Source organism: Xenopus laevis, chromosome 1S, assembly GCF_017654675.1.
Source record: "Xenopus laevis strain J_2021 chromosome 1S, Xenopus_laevis_v10.1, whole genome shotgun sequence".
Lineage (NCBI taxonomy): Eukaryota > Metazoa > Chordata > Amphibia > Anura > Pipidae > Xenopus > Xenopus laevis.
In genome coordinates, this window is record NC_054372.1 from 32,777,897 (window position 1) to 32,792,480 (window position 14,584).

A 14,584-nucleotide genomic window follows, 5' to 3' on the forward strand; every position below is an offset into this window, starting at 1 on the left:
TTCAATCCCCATACTTTTTGTAGATTTGCAATAACAGCTTTAGAGATAAATATTTATTATATTTAAAACACACTTGGGGAGTGAATGTGTAGGCTGGCTACAGTTTGCTCATGCTAATCACAGAATTAGGGATGGGCGAATTTTTTCGCCTCGTTTCGCCAAAAAAATGACACCCATAGACTTGGATGGCGGCGTGCGTCAAAAAAAAAGACGCGCTGCAAAAAATTTTTGACACCCATAGACTTTAATGGGCATCTGCAACATCTGCTGGAGGCTAATTTTTGGTGAAACGAAACGGGTCAAATTCGCCCATCCCTACACAGAATAACTGTTCACAGCATGAAATGCGTCAGGCCTGAGTAGATGCCTAGCCCTGTTTTTGTTCATGTTGGTTTTCTTTAGCTGAAGGTGTGTGGTATGAGCAGCAGGACTGTGTGTATCATATGGTGAGCCTTATATACTCCTAAGTCTTGTGTCAAAAAAAAATTTGCTGCACGCCAAACTTTTTTTTGACCCCATAGATTTTAATGGGTTTCAGCTTCATTTCACTGGCGGCGAATATTTGACGAAACAAAACGGGTCAAATTCACCCAAGCCTAAAAAAGATCTGTTATCCAGGTCCCAAGCATTTTGGATAAGTTTTTTGGCGAGTTAATTATTCCATACTAAAAATTGAACACTCTCCACAAACAGTTTTTAGTGGGTCTATTCAAGAGATTGATCAGCCCAAGCATCTGAGATTAGATATTTCCTATTTCTTCAGTGGAATCTGTACAACTTTCTATGGATAGCTTTGAGTGCCACCTTATCCTATGATCCATTCTTGCAGAGCTTGGTTGCACCTGTGATTGCCTGACAGATGTTATTATTGCAAAAGGAAAAAACTTTTTTTTTTGTTCAGCTCCTAAAGAGGAAGTAGGAGGGACGCACCTGCCTGGAAATATCTGCCAAATAAAATCTTTCTTTCTGTTGCCAGAAGGCATTGCACTGTCTCCTTAGAAGCTGTGAGATCTCCATGATGAACACGGGTCAGTGCCTCTGGAGAAGAAACACAATATTCCAAGAGGCAATGGATTTTTTTTGCAGCTGCTTAAGCAGTTGTGCCTTATGCTTTGTATTCATTCTTTCACACAAAATTAACTCATATCAACGCTTACTTCAACAGATTTTCAGTTGCAATTGAAAGTTATCTTGAGAGCATTATATGGGTGGTCTTGCTCAATATGACTAAAAAGTTCTGTAGAATACATTGGGATTCCATCTGCTTCATCTGTTATATTCCTGTGCCTTTTTTCCCTTATCAGACTATATAGCTTCACAGAACACTTCACAGAAACTTGTTTATACAAACTTTTTGAAGCAAATACCATTTTTACCTTTGAAAAGCAACAGTACTTTATTACTTTAAAATATGTTAATTTTTGGTGTTACTGTTACTTTAAACTAAAACAACTGGACTTGTTGAGTAATCAATGAAGATGTTTCACTACTCATCCGAGCAGCTTCTTCAGTTCAACTGACTGGTATGGGAAGTCCTCGGCATATAAACTCTTCCACTAATCCAATCACAATGGCATTTAATTCCATAGTTCACCCTGAGTGCTGGAGGAAGCTGCACCTCACCTACTGTCAGGCTTCTATAAAACACAACTGAAGGGGTAGATTTAATAAGGTTCAAAAGTAAATTCGTATTTGAATTTTTGGTCAAAATCGAGTTGGGAACAATCCAAACTCAAATTTGAATTCAAATTTGAGATTTATCATACCTCGACCCTGGAAGTAACTTAAATTTGATAGGTCGCCACCTAAAACCTGCCAAGTTCATGTAGAAGTCAATGTCAGAAGTCCATTGACCCATTTGAAGATGTTAATAGCCATTCTGAGAAAAAACTTGAATCAAGTTCCGTTCAAATTCGATTTGAGTTTTCAGGTGGGTAATATTAGTTCGTATTTTAGACATTCGAGTTTTATCTTAAATTATATACCATTCGATTTGAGGTCATTCGAGTTCCTTCGTGGCAAAAAAACTCTATCACACGACCTTTGATAAATCTGCCCCGAGGTGTCAGTTTAAGTCCCCATTTAACAAGAGGAGAACAGAATACAGAATGGGTGTTGCCTGCTGTTGAAAAAAATTAGCTTTATGAGAGAAAGGAGTGATAAGTAGTGATGAGCGAATATGTCCCATTTTGCTTCGCTGAAAAAATCGCAAAAAAAATTGCTAAACGGTGAAAAATTTGTAAGGCAGATTGAAGTGAATGGCTGTCAAAATTTTTTATGAGAGTGACAAATTTTACTCACTCCAAATGCATTAAATGGCCATTTTTCTTGTCGTGACTTTTTTATCTCAGTGACTTTTTTTTTTCTCAGCAACTTTTTTGTCCAAATGCATTAAAGTCACTAGGCATTTTTTTATGGCAACTTTTTTATCTCAGTGACTTTTTTATCTCAGTAACTTTTTTATCTCAGCGACTTTTTTGTCTCAGCAACTTTTTTGTCCAAATGCATTAAAGTCAATGGGTGTTTTTTTTTGTGGTGACTTTTTATCTCAGTGACTTTTTTGTCTCTACAACTTTTTTCCAAAGCATTAAAGTCAATATGCATTTTTTTTTATGGCACCTATTTTTCTCTCTGCGACAATTTTGTCTTGGAGACTTTTTGCAGAAATTTGCAGCGAATCCATGCCTAGTAAAAAAAAATTGCTCATCGCTAGTGATAAGCACAAGCAAATAAGTATAGATTGTGTCTCTGACTGTGCAGAAAAGAGAGTTATTTCTCTTTTTAGATCTCAGATGACTTGTTCTTTGATACAGGGAAAGGTTTCATCAAACAGCCGCTAAGCATAAAACGAAGATATTAAAAAAAATTCTTGAAAAGTCAAAAGAATAATATCATGTATAGGGATACAGAGGGTCAATTCCCCTCTGTTCCTTAAAATGTGAGACCACATGTTGGGAAATCCCCTGCTTGTGCAACTACAGGTTCAATTTAGAGTGATGGGAGGGGTAGGAGCCGTGTACCAGTGCAGTGTGTCTGGCAGATACCGGAGGTTACACACACACAAGGTTTCATTGCTGCAAACTGAGTTGATATATACAGAGCCATGTGCTCACAGCCATTGCTGATTTTACTTCACTGAGGACAGAGTGGAATAAGAATCTGGCTGCAAAATGTAAGGGCAAAAGCTGAAGGAGCCCTTGGATGGGTGGGGTGTGGTAGCCCCAAGCCTGGGAGCTAGACTAGGAGGGTCTGGAGCTCCTAAATGCAAAACTGAACTTTTACATGCTCGCTGGGAGCTATAGTTCAGCAGAGGAGGATAAAGCAAGTTGTGTGCTCAGCTAGGAGAGCTTGGAGCTTCTGAGGATGTCATCGCTGTGGATGCCTGTTCCAGCTCTGTGTGAGCCTACCCATCTGTATGAGCCCCCGGGTGCGCTTGCCTGATGGAGGGTAGAAAAAGAGAGGATCCAGCGTGTCACCTGTTTGTGAAACAGGCTTTGTTGCCGTGCCTGCCACATGGGAGCAAATTACCTCTGTCCAGCCGGAGAGGTAATTGAGCAGGTAACACTACCTGGGGAAAGTAACGCTCTTTGGGAAAAGGGAATGAGACTCTTTATCCTCCAGGAGTGGAGTGTGGGACTTTGCCTGGCAGGAAGGTGTCAGGATTGGACAGCAACAGGTTCCCCAGGGTAGTGGGCAATTGTTATATGATTGAATATATACTTCTGCACTTCCTTTTAATTATAAGGTTTATATTTGTTATACAGCACAACAATGGAAACTGATCTGGTTCTAAAATATTACACCAAGCACTGGTCCAAACTAAGATATATACACTGCCCTTGAGGGAACATTAATGTTATACTGACACCATAAATAAATATCTAGAGTGGAGGCTAATAGGCTTTGCTGTCTTTCTTATAGATCGGGACTAACGACATTTGTATCAAGATAAATTTGCCATTCTGTGATGTACTGTGTCACACACCACAATATACATTCTATAATAAGTCGCGAACAAATACTATGGCTTATTGAAAGGATTTTCATTTAATCCCATTATTTTACTATTGTAAAATCCTATTTTGCTTGGAAGCCAGTCAGAAAATGTAATTAATTCACGCTAAAGGAAATGCTATATTAACTCTCTTCCACATGGGGACAGAACAATATTAGATAGAGCACCTGAAAAGAGGCACTTATTTAAAAAAAAACATAGAAATAATAGACTAAACCCAACTTTTTAATTGTTCAGTTAATTGCAAACAACTGAGTATTCTAATGGGCAAAGGTTCCCAAACTGTACTGTCTCCACTGTGAGGCCAGGCACTAATTGGGACATATGGAGTCATTTATTAGCTGTGCAAGATATTGTTTGACCTACATCAGGATATCTGGGACCTTGTTTACAGATCTTGTATAGCAAGCTTAACTTTTTTGGCAGTATTCATTGCAGGTAGTAAAAGCATTGATGGTGGCCTTATGTTTTTGAAAAATGTGTATTCACACAGCAGAGGAGGACCAGCCTGTAGAACCAAGGCTCAGGTGGAGGCGCCAGCCTATGAACAATAAGACCAGAGGTAAATAGTTAGGAATTTACCTTGACATATGGTGGCTTCACAATTTTATGATCATAAATTTGTAACTTAAATCAGATTCTTTTAAAAATGGATGCACATTCGAGAAACTAAGAAATCCAGCACAAGGCAAGGAACATGGTTCAATGGAGCACTGAATTAAGGAGATACTGACACCAGAAAATATTTTTTTTTTTTGGTGAAAGAATTCTTCATTTGCGTCTGTGTAAAAACAAATTACAAGCATTCTTGTGTCCTACCGATGTCTGTTTCAAAGCACTCTCCCACTCCAGACACAGCTCAGAATGAAATGTGTCAACACACTGCTCCTATAGATCACAGCCTCCATTGCTGTTAAAAGAGTTTGAAGTTCAATTTTGCAATCTGTTCTAATCTGCCAGCATAAATCTAGTTTCTCAGCACAATCCCACTTGGAATAACCCTAGCTCATGCTGCTGTGAATAGTTATAGTTATAGTTCAGCAGATTAATAATAGTAATATTATCGTGTGTGGTAAATAAACCTTTATGAAAATCCTGTTTGGAGGCACGCTATTAACTGATGCTTTTCGCAAACAGCATGTTTTTACCATTACAGAATCCCCTTTGGGGGCAGATTTATCAATTGTCAAAGTGAATTAGAGGGAATTTTCGAAGTATAAAAATTCGAAATTCTAAGTAATTTTTTGGATACTTCGACCATCGAACAGGATACTACGACTTTGAATTTACTTCGACTCGAAGTAAAATCGCTTGAATATTTGAACATTCGATAATCGAAGTACTGTCTCTTTAAAAAAAACTTTGACTTCAATAGTTCGCCAAATTAAACCTGCCGAAGTGCTATGTTAGCCTATGGGGACCTTCTAATGCATTTTTCTAAGTTTTTTGTAGGCAAAGTAAAATCATCGATGGATCGCTGAAATCGTTCAAATTGTTCGATTCGAACGATTTAATTGTTCGATCAAACTATTTTACTTCGACCTCAAAGCGGTCAAATTCGGTAAAAAAAACTTCGACTTCGATATTCGAAGCCGAAGTATAGCCATTCGATGGTCGAATTTTGAAGTATATTTCACTTCGAAATTCGACCTTTGATAAATCTGCCCCTAAGTGTCAGACCAAAAAAAAAGAAAGGGATAAACAAATGCTGCTTATAAGCAAAACTACATTTACATTTCAAACTATTGAACATATTTAATGAATGTATATTGGAAAGTTGCTTATGATTGCATTTTTTGCAAAACACACTTTTTTGGGTAATGGGCCTTTTATTTACATTCAGACTATAAAGGGTTGTCCAACCTAGAACTTGTGCATATATGGGTCCCATCCTTTCTACATTATCAGAATGTCACACTTTTAAATGCGGTGCTTTTGCAATAAAAAAAAGTTATATCCATGTACTGATTCATTTTTAATATTTTTATAAAATTAACACAGTCAGAGGATTCTTTTATATTTAATTTTGAAATCTGTCATGTTGTTTGTTTCCCAGGTTCCCTTAGCCATGTGGCTCTGATAAGCTTTAGTCACTCTTTACTGCTGCACTGCAAGTTGGAGCAGCCCATCAACAGAAAAATGGGACTGTACCCAGATAACAGCTCCCCACATTGTTAAAAATGCTCACATGCCCCACCAGGTGGTTGATAGGAGAACAGCACTCAATAGTGAAAATACAAGTCATGACTCCTCCACTGCTTTTAGTAGGAGTTCATCTGAAAGCAGTTCCATTGTGAAATGCACAATGACCTGAGATGGCTGCCTACCCACCAATAACAACTAAAAAATATGCATTTATTGGTTCAAGAGAAAATTTTTAAATGTTAGAATGAATTACTTGCAATGTACGCAGTGTAATTTAGTAGTAAAACCATAGCATAAAAATCATGCCAGAATCCCATAAACAAAGTAACAAGAGTTATGTTTCCTCCCAGGTCTGTAAAACAGCTGTCTTGAAACAATGTTTCAGGAGTCAGAGCCAGCAGTGGAGCGAATGTTTACAGACAAAGACTACTTATAATAACAATTACATTTTCAAATAACCTTAAAATCATTGCAAATTTGTAATGAATGCATACTTGAAAGTTGGTTAGAATTACATTTTATTTCAGTTTAAAAAAAAAATTGTTTTTGGGCGGAGGACCCCTTTTAAAACTGGTGCACAATATAATGTTCTTTGTACATTTGAGTATTTGTTTTCCTCTCAAGGGGCCCATCTGATGCTGAGGGCCACAGCACATGCCCTTTATGTCTTACCCTTAAAATGTCCCTAGCAGAAATACGCTTCTTCTTTTCCATGCCATTGATTATTTTATGAAAGTCATTTATAAAGTTCTTTCTAAATACACCCTGCACTTCTCCCATATCACAGGGAACCAGCCCAGAATGAAATCATGCACTGAAACGACAATAAAGAGTTTGCAGTTTGACATATCTCGTTACTATTCACCCAAAGGAAAGCAAACAAAACCCTTTCTAACGCCAACTCCAATTTTGTTTGAAAAATGAAAAGAAATGAATGCCTCCAATGCCAGCAATCAGATTTCTCCCTTTAGAAAATATCCTATTTGTTTTAAACCAATTGTCCTACTCGCACAGGTTGTTCTTTTCAAGAAAGTTGTCTGGGCCTTTCTCCTTTCAGTAGATTTACAGTTGCTCATTTGTGCAGCAGTGACAATGGGTCCAACCGAAGCAAAACGAGGTTTTGCCTATTGCTGTCACTAATGGAAGTTGCAAATGTGACAAGATTTAGGAATATTCCAGTTGAAGATTAAACAGCATACGGCCTATTGAGCAAGGATTTCATGTGATTATCAAGACATTAAAGGGATACTGTCATGGGAAAAAACATTTTTTTCAAAATGAATCAGTTAATAGTGCTACTCCAGCAGAATTCTGCGCTGAAATCCATTTCTCAAAAGAGCAAACAGATTTTTTTATATTCAATTTTGAAATCTGACATGGGGCTAGACATTTTGTCAATTTCCCAGCTGCCCCTGTTCATGTGACATGTGCTCTGATAAACTTCAATCACTCTTTACTGCTGTACTGCAAGTTGGACTGATATCACCCCCCTCCCTTTCCCCCCCCCCCCAGCAGCCAAACAAAAGAACAATGGGAAGGTAACCAGATAACAGCTCCCTAACACAAGATAACAGCTGCCTGGTAGATCTAAGAACAACACTCAATAGTAAAAACCCATGTCCCACTGAGACACATTCAGGTACATTGAGAAGGAAAAACAGCAGCCTGCCAGAAAGCATTTCTCTCCTAAAGTGCAGGCACAAGTCACATGACCAAATTAGACCAAAAGTTTGATTGGCTGCTATGGGTAATGATCTTGCTGCAATCATCCATTGAGTTTTCATGATATAAACATTTTTCCCATTGAACTGAATCTGTACTACCCTGGGTGATGAAGTCACTGGGGATTAAGTCTACATTTAACCTAGAATGGATTAGGGTTTAGATCAGTGACTGAAGTTTATATTAAACTGCAGAGTAGTACATCATTTCTTTTTCTGGAGTTCTGTAATGCCTATGTACATCCTATCCTGTGTGTTCTATATTGTCTCTCACAATTCAATACAGGAAAAGCATGTCAGCTGTTGATCACCACTATTGTTTGTGACCTAAAGTAAACATAAATGACACAAGTTCTATGAATATATGATATTATATATACACACAATACCTGGCCCCAAATTTAAACTACATGTACTGGAGCTGCCCATTGGTTGGATGCCCAGAATGAAAGTTCAGCTTGATACTCAAAAATCCCTGAAGCCAATACCATGTAGATAGTGTTCACACATATCTATAGCACTCTACATAGATTATCACCAACATCAGTCCCAGCCCCAATGAAGCTTACAATCTAACATCTATACGAAACAATATATATTATGTTGTATACAAACAAAATACAGTACAAGTTTTTATCAGGAGCCATTGAACCATTCTGTTAGTTTTTGGAGTTAGAGCGTAGTGAGAACTTACAAACTCCTTGCAGATAGTGCCCTGGCTGAAACCAAACCTAGGATACAACTAACAGTAACAATAACTGCACCACCATACTGCCCCTTACTACATAATGTCCTCCAAGTCTGGAGCCCAGTTCTTATCAGTCTTGACAAAACCAGCATAAATTTCCTATTAGGTACCTGCCTTACTGTTATTCGAAGAGGTAAAAATTGATTTCTACTCACCATATATTTCTTCTCTACAGATACATTCTTTAAATGTCTTATTTTAAAGTACAAATGCAAGAAATGTAAAACCATATGGAGTTCTTCTCAAATCCTGAGTTTGCTACATGACCCAAGGAATCTTCTCTGTAAAAAAAAATTAAAATAAATGGTATAGTGATTTGAATGGCACCAACATTTCCATGAGAGAAACTCAGCCATGAAACAAGAGCAGATTATTATATTTGATCATTGGTGCATGGCTACAACTTTTCCCACACTAAATTCTTCCCAGCAGGCAGAATAATAACATAAAGTACCTGAGGTGCACTGTCACAGAATGATTATGTATTTCATAGGACAAGGTATCTTGAGGCGGCCACTGTTATTTTTTTTCATTCATTTTTTCAGCACAACTCGCTAAAAAATGAAATGTAACGGGCAATGCATTTTTATAGATTATCATAATGGTCCATTTTTATAATTGTTCTCTTTTTGAAAATGCATTTTTTATATGACTTGACGATGAGGAGGCAGTACCCCACTTTGCCATAGTGTGCTTTGGTGTAGTGTGATTGGAGGGCTAATTTTGCAGGCTTGGGATGAGGGACTGTTGCAGAAGCTGATGGGAGGATCAGCAGCAAAACCCACATCTCTCCCTTCCCCAATGGGGTTGTTAAGGGCATTAGTCACGGTCGGGGTTTGTTTGACTTTGAGCCCCAGAGGGAATGAAATGGGTGGCTGGAGTGTGAATTAGGTAACTTGGTAGGCCTGGAGTCTGGAGAGGTGGTCAATCTAGAATGGGGGCTTGGAAAGAATACATGAACTAGGCTTTAGGCTCTGGTTCAGGGTCATGGCTTGATAAAGGGCCCAATGTGGCCCAAAACGTTGCCAAACTTTGATGTCTACTTTGATCCAATAAAAGCACTTTTTTTGCACTACAAATTGGATCAGTGTCCTACAGTTTCCTTGGACTTCTCTGGCTCAGGGTCTGTCTTCTTGGATGATATGTTGGAATTGTTTGTTAATGTTTGTTGTACAAATAGTATTTAACAATAGGTATTGGGTGTTTTTTTGATGGTTGTAACTGTGTTAAACAGTTTTCTTAATAAATATCTGCGACCTTCTTTCCAGATTTCACTCTTCTTTCAGTACCCCACAATAGTGCACCCCTTAATGCTCATATAACAAGCACTTATGCACTTAAAGCTGTACAACACTCCTCATGCCAGACAAAGAATTAGGCATGAGGAGCAGAGTGCAACATCAGGAGGTACAATGGAACCCTGTCCTTATCATCTGCCATAGGGATAGACACAAGCAGCTCTCTGTTCAAGGTGTTAGCCTTAGATATCTATGCCCAAAAATGAAGCACAAAGACCTGCAGCAATTCAGAAAGAGCTCAAAGCAATGTGCCAAGTGCAAAAAAAATTACTAATTGCTGATTTTGTTTGACAAATTAAATGACCACTGCTGTAATTTCTGAGTTATTAAAGGTTGGAACAATAGGAGAGTGGGCGTCACTGCAGATCTTGACACTGCACTTCTAATGAATATATATTTATAATAAGCTGTTCATGTTCACTAAGACCAAAGATGTCCAACCTGCACTGTTATTTACCTTTTTTCTTTTTTTTGCTCAGACAGCAGAAAAAAACAGCCAAACAGGTCCCTGTTATGTTTGCCTACAAATGTCACTTCCACTTTTCCATTAAATTGCCATTTGAAAATCCTTTAAATGCCATTGTCTTTTTTAAAACCCTTTAACTAGACCTAGTTCCATATTCTGTAAATCCCAGAAAGGACTGTAAACCCAGTCTCCTCAAATGAAAAGCTTCTTGTTTGTGCCATACTGTGCATGGGTGTTGTATCATTGGCATTATACTATGTAATGTTTCAACAACTTTTTTAATAAGATAAAATGATTTAATTAAAATCCCATTACCAACTTGCACTAAGATGCTTATCGGTAGTTCTGCCTATCAAACAAACCATTCCAGAAATAATTTAGGACTGATTGATTCCAGGATTAAACCGGCACGGAGAGGCTTTAATGTCATTAAGATAAAGTAACACAAAGAAAACAAATGTTACATGAAGCAATATAACCCATATTTTGAAAATATAGTATAATGACTTGGAACTTTACCCGAAATTTTAGCTAATGCAAACACTACAAATGGACAGAATGAGTCCATGGGAATATGAAAATTAAAAAATATTTTAAAAAATGATAAATTCTAGAGACAGAAGGACATTTACACCCATGTTTCTGTATCCATATTTCACTCATGGGAACATATTGCTGGGGTTTTTACAGGATAACTGAAAATGTATTTCTATGCAAATGTTTAGCTGTATTTGGTGTTCTAAACTAGTTCTGAATGCTCAAAAAGCCAAAGGAACATTGAAGAACTAAGTACAATTAACGCATGCCTTTGCCAAGAATTGCTCAAATGTAGGTTATTTTTCTTGTTTTGATTTTGAGGGAATACAAGGATTATAGAGGCCTGAACATACTTTGGGTTTTAAAAAGTGATTTACGCCACTGCCATTAACAATAAACTCTTTTTTTCTACTACCCTTTTGTGATATATATATATATATATATATACTTCTTTGATGAGTATCCGCACTCCAAGGCAATGGATAAATAGGGGTGCATGGTAATATTAACATACAGCAAAACTTTCCAGACCAGCACTCCCTTTTGGTGAAAAATCAACAATCTTTTATTGTGACATGGTATCTTATTCCAACGTTTCGATCCCAATAGGGATCTTTTTCCTTGAAAAAGATCCCTATTGGGATCGAAACGTTGGAATAAGATACCATGTCACAATAAAAGATTGTTGATTTTTCACCAAAAGGGAGTGCTGGTCTGGAAAGTTTTGCTATATATATATATATATATATATATATATATATATATATATATACAAATATAGATGTGTCACATTTTGTTTTGGTCATCTGTGGGCAAGGGGGAAAGTGTAAACAAGTATTAATCTTCACTGATGTACTGTACTTTATATCTAATTATGAGCCGCTGTCTCACATTTTGCATGTCTTTTTCTAAGGCTTTTCCTATTGGCTGCAAGATACTTACATGCCCTCCTCCTACTGTATAGAGGTAGCCCATTACTAAGTGTCCCTGGCACATGAAAAGCATAGTGAGGAAGGTGATGGTAACCTTTTAATACAACTTTGAATAAAGTGTTTTATTTTTATATTTTTGTGACCTCTTGAAGAATCCTTTGGAGCACCCATCCATGTATGCCAGGATCACATCTCCTACTTGGTGAGTGCTTCAGCGTTTTAGTTCTTTGTGAGCTCTTCCTCACTTTATTTGGTCTATATTTAAAACCAGGGCCCTGACCAACAGAGATGAGGTGCTCTTTAACAACTGGCAGTGAATAGGGAGATGATCCTGTATAGCATTTTTTTTTTTTTTAAAGTTTTATTTGTTACCAGCACACAGTCCAAAACACAGAGTGATACACACTTGTTGTATAAATCCTGTATAGCATTTAATTGATTGGGCCAACAGGGAGCTGTACTAGCTCTACAAAGAACCCTCAATCTCCACTGAGGTTCGGAAGTCAAGACTCCGCTTGGACATCCACTTCGACCACCAGGGCAGACAAGAGAGGAGTGATAGTCATCTGTAGGCATAAACCTATAGGCAGACATCCACATAAATGCTGGCTGGACTGTGTGGAAACAGCTATACTGGTCTTGTGGGGATGGAGTTGTTGCACCTTAATCCATACTGAGTGGATGGACTGAGGATCTCCATGAGTTCCAGTACCACTGGGGAGGAAGATACATATACAAACTAGAAAAAAGAAAATCGCTACAGAACACCAATATATTTAGCTCACCAAGTACATCCAGTGGTCCAGGTGCACCAGCCCCAGACCCTCAACCAATGACTAAGTGCCCTTAGGGCACGAAAGCCATAGGGCCTATGGAGATTTTTAAGATTTTTTAACTTCTTCAAATAAATATTGTTTTTACTTAATTTTTACGGCCCTGTGGATTCCTTTAAGTGTAGAACAGCCCTATGTGTTCTATTTGCCTGCACAAGAAGATACATATAACCAGGATGCCCAGAGGCATAACTACAGAGGAAGCAGACCCTGCGGCTGCAGTGGGGGCCAGGAGGTAGATGGGCCCCATGAGGTCCTAATTCATATACAATTGCAGTAAATATTGGTCAACCTCTAGACATTTTGGGGGTCTGAAAAATAATTTGCTGTGGGGCCAAGTAATATCTAGTTACGCCACTGAGAATGGCCAAACTTTTACAATTAAGAGTCACCACCAAATTGTTACATGAATTAGTAATATGTGGCTGCACTATTACAGAATCTATAGTTAATAGGCTCACCAAAGATCAGCATAAAAAAGAACCTTTACTAGAATGTAAAATTGCATTGCTGGGTGGTGATTAAAATCATAAATTAAAAGATGAGGAATAAAAAGGCAGTTGTAATAGAAACAGGCTTGTCAGGCATTAAACAAGAGATCATGTAGTAACATGTGCAGATCAGTGTGCAAATGAACTCATCCCTTGCTCGTTGATACACGACATATGAAATTGTTTCCTTTCCGCTGTCAGGCTTTGTACAGTTGTGTAATTGTTACAACAATTTCTGTGAAATAAATGTACTTTGTATGGATTTAACAAGGTGGCAAGGCAGGGACAGCGTTTGTTAAAAAATAAAGCATGCCCTTACTTCAATGGGTGCATGTAACATTAATTCAGGAAAACATTTACCCGTGTTTCTGACAATGTGAGAAGAATGGGGAAGGCTTTTTCCCCAGACTCTGGAATCAAAGGAACTAATTATGACATGCAATTTAAGATCTGTCGATGCGAAGAAACTTGCAGTGCAGCCTATTCACGTACGAGCAAACAAAATTTTAAATAGTTTGTTTAAATTAGGGATGCACCGAATCCAGGATGTTGGTTCGTGATTCGGCCAGGATTCGGCCTTTTTGAGCAGGATTCGGATTCGTCCAAATCCTTCTGCCCGGCCGAACCGAATTGGAATCCTAATTTACATATGCAAACTAGGGCGTGGAGGGAAATCACGTGACTTTTTGTCACAAAAGTAAAAAATGTTTTCCCCTTCATACCCCTAATTTGCATATGCATGTCGGATTTGGTTTGGTATTCGGGGGTTCGGCCGAATCCAAAATAGTGGATTCGGTGCATCCCTAGTTTAAATGCTTTTCCTTTCTTATGGTTATGCAGCTGCTGATTACAACCATAATTTGTGATTTCACTCTCTTTCCTCTTCCTGGCTCCTCTTCACAATGTGTGACTTTTCCTCTGTTCTCTGACTGAGACTGACAATATATCCCACTCCAGAGAGATTAAGACTGACAGCTCCCTGCCTGTCCATCTCTTAGAAAGAAGCGTGCAGAGTAAATCTATATGAATGGTAGAAATATTGTTTGAAGATGTACTCATTAATTTGTATCCCATAAGATTTTGAATTCTCAATGCAGTAAATAACAGTGTGATGCCTACAAATTTTACTGCCTATTGTGTTCATTGATAAGATCTCTCCGCGCCTAGAAGAATAGCAAATGTAATTCCTCCTATAATGTATTGGTTAGACAACATCAGGGTCGCTGGTTAGCAATCCATCAAAAAAATAGATTAACTCTTAAAAAAAAAAATTCTATCCGAACAGAATGGATGATTAAAAAGGACAAGGAAAGGTGAATTCACTGCGGGTGCCAATGTTAGGAACCTCCCGGAGAATTCATCCAGATAGACTAGATGGGGATTTTTCCAACAGATAAA